Source organism: Leptinotarsa decemlineata, unplaced genomic scaffold (genome assembly GCF_025532065.1).
Source record: "Leptinotarsa decemlineata unplaced genomic scaffold, Ldec_3_MD MMD2_tig00026340_RagTag_RagTag, whole genome shotgun sequence".
NCBI lineage: Eukaryota > Metazoa > Arthropoda > Insecta > Coleoptera > Chrysomelidae > Leptinotarsa > Leptinotarsa decemlineata.
In genome coordinates, this window is record NW_027412694.1 from 16,231,243 (window position 1) to 16,240,404 (window position 9,162).

Sequence of the window (9,162 nt, forward strand, 5' to 3'; positions counted from 1 at the left end):
TACTACTTTTCCCGGTCGTTGGATTGGCCGTCGAGGTCCTACCGAATAGCCAGGTTGATCGCCAGATTTGACAACTTTGGACTTTTTTCATGGGACTATTTGAAGCAAAAGGTGAACGGAACTGATTCAGCTTCAATATTGGATATACTGCAGATAATAATAAATATTTGTAGAAATATGGACGTTACTGTGTTCGAAAATGTTCGGCGGTCACTATTGAATAGGCTGTTCATATATCAAGAAGTTCAAGGCAACCATTTCGAGTATCGTCTGAACTGATCTCAAGCTCATTACCTCACATTATGTAGTTGAATATCAATGTATTCAGGCAATTATTAAAAGTTCTGCCATTTTGTATTAGTTGAAGATATTGGCATTATATTCCAGGGTTGTGAAGCATTTGTCAGGAGCCCCCTTTCCATTTAATTTTTTTCCCAGATGGCGCCCAGTCGCCTTCTTGGGAGTCTTATCTGTCTATTTCACTTCAAAATAAAGTATTCACGCATCAATTTCATTATCCCAAATTTCAATTTTTTGAGATTACCCGTTCAGAATATCAAATATTGGGGGGACATTGAAGAAATGTACTGTATTTACAAAACGTTCCACAAAAATTAGAAACTCATCAATTTATACTCCCACTCAATCTATTTTGTTGATAACTGCACCATTCTGTAAAAACAAGCTTTTCAAACACCGATCCTGTCAGATAATCTTGTGTATGTGATCTGAAAATCGATAATATTTTTCGAAAAAATAAGTTATGAAAACAAATTGTATTTTAATACACCTTTCGCTGAACGAAGTTCAGTCAGTTAACTTCGCTCCTCCTCTTCAGTTTATTAAGTCTGAACGAACTGGAGTTTCAGTTCCACAAACTCAATTCGAATACATTTTTGAAAGCATTCTTCTGTCAAAAGTTTCCTACGAAAGTCGAAGGAAAACTTTTCGATTTGAATATCAAATAACCTTCGTATTATTTATTTTTTAATTGTGTCCAAATCTTTCAGCTCCAAAAGAGTTTTTTGTTGATCTGAATAATTTGGTGAATGTCTTCTTGAGTGAATTTATGAGACTTTTGAACTTCTAAGAGTACCTTAGGGTTTGTCTTGACAAGAGACTGGAAAGCTATGAATAATATAAATTATTGGTTTAGGAATGGAAAAAAAAACATAACTGAATGACCAAATTATACAATATAAAATTTTTCGCAGCTTTGAAAGTTCCATCGCAATAATAGTTCAATTTGTAAAAAAGATTTCCGAAAAGATAATTGGTGATGAATCCATAGACTCGTATTCCACTTACATTTATGTATATATGAATAGATTTTGAAAAAAATTTAGATATCGAAACAAAAGAAACAGCACTTCATCTGTTATCCAGCTATCTACGAAACAGAAAGTTGTCAAAAATACATTTTTGTAACAGCGATAGAACAGAGGAGCAAATTTTGTTTGAGTTGGGTAAGAAACAAATTGAAATATGATGCCCTTATATGGTAATTGAAAAGACTAACTGAAAACTAAGAATTATATTAAGCAAAAAAAACTGAAATGAAATAAAAAACAAGCAACGAATTGAAAATTATTAACGAAAAATTAAAATTGAAATATTCCAAGCCAAGTTCTTCACGATGTTTCAATTGTTGGTATCCCCGATCGTCTTCGGGTGATGACTGGGCTTATTCTGATCAACGTCTTGAGTTCAATCGGGATGGAGTCCAGCTTCCTTACCCTTTCGGCAGATTTTTGTCGAAGAAGAACAAATGGGTTCATGACTGAGGGGATATTGGCGGTATGAAGTCCTCAGTCATCAGTACCGCCCTTCACGGGATACCTCTACCTGACTGTGGTAGGATGGATGAAAAAGCCATTCGTCCGTTAACGGGGGACATGAGAGCCACATTCGACAGTGTCGGGGTCTTCTATATCTGGAGGGGTCGTCTACAGCATAGTCTATAGCTTCCCTAACTAACGGCCTGGACTTATTCTTTCTAGTTCTGACTATTTATAGGTCATTCGAGTGCTTTCACCTATCCCCTCTTCCCTTCCACCGCTTCATCGGTTTTAGCGGAAGCTGGCCGTTTGGCGAGAGTCGGTCGACTTCCGCTTGATTAGAGGTTTCCATGTAACTGGCTGAGTATATGGCTTCTTTGAATTTTCACCTGAACCAGTGTCCTTTCTTGTAGAATTTCAGCTTTTGAGACCACTTGATGTTATGTTGATGAGTCCAAACATGCTCTACCATTCCTGATTTGCTGCTTTCTCCTTGCTGTGTGTGTTTCTTGTGCTCGGCAAGGAGAACTTTCAATGGCCTCTTAGTAACCTTCCTAGGTTAACGTGCGGTCTGCTAGACCGATGCTGTCGGAATTGATCGTTAATAATCGCATCTCTCATCATTTTTACTGACGGTGCTCAGTAGCTTCATATTTTGCAAGTGTGCATTCAGTGTTTGTGTGAACTTTAGATAGGTGCAGTAGTTTGCGAGTAAATACTAGTTTCGGTCTGTGATTCCGACGTTAACCTGTTAGTTTGAATTGAGGGTACGTTTTTTTAAACACATTGAAGTAATTATTTATCTTTTTTCTTTGTTAAGAGCTGAAAATGAATTACGAAAAAGAACAACAAAGGTTACAGGCCTTAATGGACGAACTTTTGGATGAGTCTGAGGCGGAAAACGATCCTAATGATTCGGATGGAAGTTTAGAAGATGACAATTGCGAAACACAAAACTACAATACAGACACAGAACAAGAATTCGAGGATGAGAATGATATTCCTGTGAATGGTGAATCTGTACAGCGTTTTTCCAGGGTACCCTGTTTCATCGCAAAGGATAAAAAACGAGATGGAAAAAACACTGTGATAGAAACCGTAGAATACGAACGCGTGCCCAAAACTTAGTAAGAACGTTACCATCTGCAAAAGGAGAGGCTCGCAATAAATTCGACCCTTATGAAATTTGGAATCTACTTTTCACAGAAGATATCTTACAAATTATAGTTGATAATACCAACATCCGCATTGAACTGACTGCAGATCCTAATAACAGGACTTGTAGAAAAACAGATATTCACGAAATAAAAGCCCTCATCGGACTTCTCTACATTGGCGCAGTATCTAAAAATAATCGTAGGAACGCAGAAGATCTATTCAGAACAGATGGAATGTCGGTAGAAATTTATAGACTGACAATGTCTCTCGCCCGATTTAAATTTTTGCTCAGGCAGCTACGTTTTGATGATGTAAGAACTCGAATAGAACGTCAAAGATATGATAAATTATCTGCAATTCGAGTAATTTTCGATATCTTCAATAACAATTTACCAAAATACTTCTGTGTTTCCGACTCAACTACAGTAGATGAGCAACTGCTGGCTTTCAGGGGTAGGTTTTAGAGTTTATATGCCACAAAAACCTAATCTATATGGTATAAAAGTGTACGCATTAGTTGACGCTAAATTATTCTACACGGCTTATTTGGGAGTATATTGTGGAACCCAGCCGCAAGGACCTTATCAACGGGACACAAAAAATATTTCTGTGGTTCCTCGCTTATGCAAGCCAATTTGGAACACGGACAGGAATGTCACAATGGATAATTTTTTCACGAGTAAAGAACTTGCTGACATTCTTTTCAATGAACATAAATTGACAATGTTGGGAACATTGAAATCCAATAGGAATGTGCTTCCATTAGAATTTTCAAAACCTGATAGACCAGTAAAAACGAGCATATTTGGTTTTCAAGAGAATTGTACCATTGTGTCCTATATTTCTAGAGAGAAAAAAAACGTCATACTTTTGTCCACCTCGCATGAAGATGATGCTATAGATGACAACACAGGTAAACCTGAAATGATTATAACATGTAATAAAACAAAGGGGGACGTGGATATACATCATATATATATATATATATATATATATATATATATATATATATATATATATATATATATATATATATTTGAGTTGACATATTTTTTGAATGTATATTTTTGTTGAAGGACGACATTGACTTTTTTTTTATTTGTATCAGGATTGCATGCCTGCTGTGTTTTTTCATTTTTGTTTCTCTATTAAATATCATTGCAAACCAACGGTTCATATATTCTTTGAATTCGACAACAAATTATAGTCATATGTAGGACACGGTCTCCGCACCGACGTTAACTTTTGTGTTACGTGGATATACATCATATTTATATATATATATATATATATATATATATATATATATATATATATATATATATATATATATATATATATATATATATATATATATATATATATATACAGGGTCCTGCAACAGTGGCGCGGTGTTCCATATCTCTATATAGGAAGCAGATAGGAATCTAATTTTCTATAATATTACCTTATTGCTCGAGCTCGACAAAATAAAAATATTGGCGGTCACACAGGGTGTTCGATTTTTTCTGGGCGGATCCCAACTGTGTCTTTTTAAATGGCAACCTATATTTTTTATCGCTTTTTCGGTTTCTTCATAGAAAATAAAATAAACTTTATGTATATCTGCACTTCGAAAATATTGACGGTTTTCGAGATATCTAGCATGACAGGTTTTTTTTTCCAATATTCGTCACTCAGAATATTTGAAATTATAAAGTGGTGCCAAGTCCAGTTGAAATTTTTTTTTGGTCGAATATTCTACATTGGTAACTCTCTCAAACGATATATCTGAAATCGACCTGAGATATACAGGGTATGAAAAATCGCTTGCCAAATATTGTAAATGAAAATTTGCAAAATCTTCCTTAGATTAAATGGAACACCCTGTATATTATTGATCCATAAGAAGCGCCAACGAAACCTCTACAAATTTCATTAAGTATTGCCTATGGCTAAGTTCAATAGTTTTTCTTAAATGAGCATTTCTTTCGAAAAATGGTCATTTTTTCAAAGCGAAATCCATTTGACGACTGATAAAAATATACGAAAGATATCTTGTTTCAATTTTGTACATTAGAAGGTGTCCAAACAAATATTTTTTAACGAAATAAATGTATGTACCTATCACTTTTTGTTAAATGGAAAATTATTTTTTCATTGGATGCAGAATTTCACTCATAAATCGTGCAATATCAAACCAAACAAGTTAAAAGAAAGAAACATTATAAATAACTATTTTTTTCATGTTATTATATTCATTCAGAGCTTGAGTTCTAGATATTCAAATTTGTCAACTGGCAAATTACAAAACTACAAAAGGGAGAGTTTAATTAAGGTTGATAATGAAACTTTTATAAAATATGTTCAACATGTCTTCCATTTTCTTGAATGCAGAGCTGAAGTCTATGTTTGAAAGACTGTTCTACCCTGCGCAAGACAGCTGGTGTAATGCTGCGAAAAGCATTCGTTATTCTAAGTCGCATATTTTCGGGAGAAGTTGGTGACTCAACGTAAACCATATTTTTTATGTATCTCCATAAGAAAAAATCTAGTTTCGTCAAATCTGGTGATCTAGCGGGCCACCGTACAGGCCCATTCCGTCCTATCCATTTATTGGGAAATACTTCATTTAGATGATCTCTCACTTCTGCCGAATAGTGAGCAGGTGCACCATCATGTTGTAACCACATTCTATTGCGGAGGTCAAGAGGAATATCATCTAACAAACCTGGTAAATCATTTCGTAAGAAATTGAGATACATTGCACCATTCATATGTCCCTCAAAAAAGTATGGACCAATTACATATTCTCCAATGATGCCTCCCCAGACATTTATCGACCACCTATGTTGATAATCCACCTGTCTCAATAAGTGAGGATTTTCTGTCGCATAATAATGGTAATTATGTCGATTTACAAATCCATTTTTATGGAATGTCGATTCATCCGACCATAAAATATTATTGAAAAAATATTCGTTTCGACGAATTTTGTTCATGGCCCAATTGCAAAATCTCACTCTTTTCTCGAAATCAGCATACAGTAGTTCTTGATGTAACTGAACGTGGTATGGATGCAAGCGATGTTTCTTCAATACTCGTTGCACTGATCTCTCACTTATATCCACTATTTCCCCAATTTGTCGTTGACTCCTACTAGGATCTTCTTCAACAGCAAGAAGAACTTGCAATTCATTATCTTCATTAGTAGCTGGCTTGATGCGCTCATGTTTGGAATAATTAATAGATCCAGTTTCAACGAATCGTCCCAAGACCTTTCGGAAAGATCTTTCATCTGGATGCCTTCTATCTGGATACCGTTGAGAATAAATTCTACTTGCCAATAAACAATTCCTGTCTGATTCACCTAATATGAAAATCATATCAATCAAATCACTTTTTGATAAAAACATTCTGATGAAATTATACCGACAGTTCAACTTCACGATTGACTAAAAATTTCAATATTCATTTGCAGCCAAATATTTTGTTCTGTCATTTGCCAGACTACTTGATTTGATAAATATTTCATTCGCTGAAAGGTTGTTTTAGTCCGAAAGAATATGGCACAAATTCCGAGATTTTTGAAATTATTGTAACTATTCAAGAACGTCCATTTTGTGGTGTAATTCGCAACTTGTTTATCTAGCAACAGGTAATTTTAGGAATGGGCGATATTTTAAGGAAAGGGTATTTTTTGTATATTCTTATCAGTCGTCAAATGGATTTCGCTTTGAAAAAATGACCATTTTTCGAAAGAAATGCTCATTTAAGAAAAACTATTGAACTTGGCCATAGGGAATACTTAATGAAATTTGTAGAGGTTTCGTTGGCGCTTCTTATGAATCAATAATATACAGGGTGTTCCATTTAATATAAGGAAGATTTTGCAAATTTTCATTTACAATATTTGGCAAGCGGTTTTTCATACCCTGTATATCACAGGTCGATTTCAGATATATCGTTTGAGAGAGTTACCAATGTAGAATATTCGACAAAAAAAAAATTTCAACTGGACTTGGCACCACTTTATAATTTCAAATATTCTGAGTGACGAATATTGGAAAAAAAAACCTGTCATGCTAGATATCTCGAAAACCATCAATATTTTCGAAGTGCAGATATACATAAAGTTTATTTTATTTTCTATGAAGAAACCGAAGAAGCGATAAAAAATATAGGTTGCCATTTAAAAAGACACAGTTGGGATCCGCCCAGAAAAAATCGAACACCCTGTGTGACCGCCAATATTTTTATTTTGTCGAGCTCGAGCAATAAGGTAATATTATAGAAAATTAGATTCCTATCTGCTTCCTATATAGAGATATGGAACACCGCGCCACTGTTGCAGGACCCTGTATATATAAAATCTAGAAAGGTTAATGCAGTCAAGCTGCTGGAAAATAATTCCATGAAAATCAAAAAATAAATAGATAAGTACTCTTTGATCATTCCCATATTGATTTCAATTTAAGAGCAACCGGTATACAGCTGTTTCAGCCTATTGGGCATCGTCAGTACCGGGCAGGCGGTCCTCGATTGAAGACAAAATGAGAAAAAAACCAAGAAAGTACTTGATAAAAATAGCTGCGTAAACGCAAGCGAAACATAAGTGAACCACCTATTGGTGTGACACTCAAGTCAACTATATATATATATATATATATATATATATATATATATATATATATATATATATATATATATATATATATTTGAGTTGACATATTTTTTGAATGTATATTTTTGTTGAAGGACGATATTGACTTTTTTTTTATTTGTATCAGGATTGCATGCCTGCTGTGTTTTTTCATTTTTGTTTCTCTATTAAATATCATTGCAAACCAACGGTTCATATATTCTTTGAATTCGACAACAAATTATAGTCATATGTAGGACACGGTCTCCGCACCGACGTTAACTTTTGTGTTACGCCATTTCACGTTAACCGAGGAAGGTTTTAACTGATGTATGACTCGCCACACTCGCGGGGTATCCGGTAAATGCAATTTTTGGATTCGCAGTCCGTGTTTGGTGGCCAGGTTTTCGTGAGGCTGCTACGGATGGTGTTCTCACATCTGAAGTAGGTTCTGATGTTATACTTCAACCCAATTCTTCTCATCCTTTTTGACAATCCTCTGATGTAGAGAGGTACAAGTATTGTATGTGGCGGCTTCTTTTCCTTGTGAGGCGCTCGCGGTCTTCTAGCTGAAGTCTGTTCCACCATCACTTTGGAGTAACCATTTCGTTGAAGGTCATTTTTGATGATGCCTAGTTCCTTCTCGACACCTTCCTTTGTATCACAGAGCCCGAAAGCACGGTCTACTATAGTCTTGATGATTTTTCTCTTACTTGATTGATGATTGTTGGATTCCTGGTTCAGATACTGTCCCGTGTGAGTGGGTTGTCGGTATACAGATGTTTTCCATTTAGTATCGGTCCTCTTCACCAATACGTCTGAGAATGGCAATTCGTTGTGGATTCTCTTCTCCATTGCAAAAGTAATGGAGGGGACTTACGTTGTTCATGTGCATCAGGAAGGTGTGTAGTTCTGTATTTCTATGGTTCCATATTATGAAGGTGTCATCAGCGTATCTCAATCAGACTCGCAGGGCTCCTTCGGAGGCCAGAGTTTCAAACCACTCCATATATATGTTGGCTATAACCGGTGTAAATGGCGATTCCATTAGCAGTACCTCATCTTGCGTAAAGAATTCGTTCTTCAGTTGGAAATAACAGTTTAGTACATGGCATTCTAGTAATAAAATTTCTACTTGTATCGGTAAGTTTATTCTATTTTTTAGGTCCTCATTTTTGGATAGCTTCCTCCGTACGATATGAAGTGCTTTTTCAACATGAACACTGGTGTAGATTCTTTCAGGTATTTCAAACCAATTTATATCATATCAGATAACGGAAGTCGGGAAATGATGAAATGCATCATGAAACATTATCAACCAAGTCCTTATTGTGTTTCGCTGAATCGTTGAGCACGAGAAAATTACAAATTTATTTCATGATTCAATCAATAATTATATGATTTATGAGTATTTGTTACCCAAAATGGACTTTCTAGTACTTCGCGTAAATTCTAGTCAATTCTATCACTTTCATTGTGACAATTACCGTATCGATGTATTGCGGAAAAGACTAGTTGTTATCTGTCAGAATCTCAATTCAATCTGTCAGCATTGACATATTCTTCTGTAGTGGGAAGGATATCTCTTCCTTTCTGAACGCAATT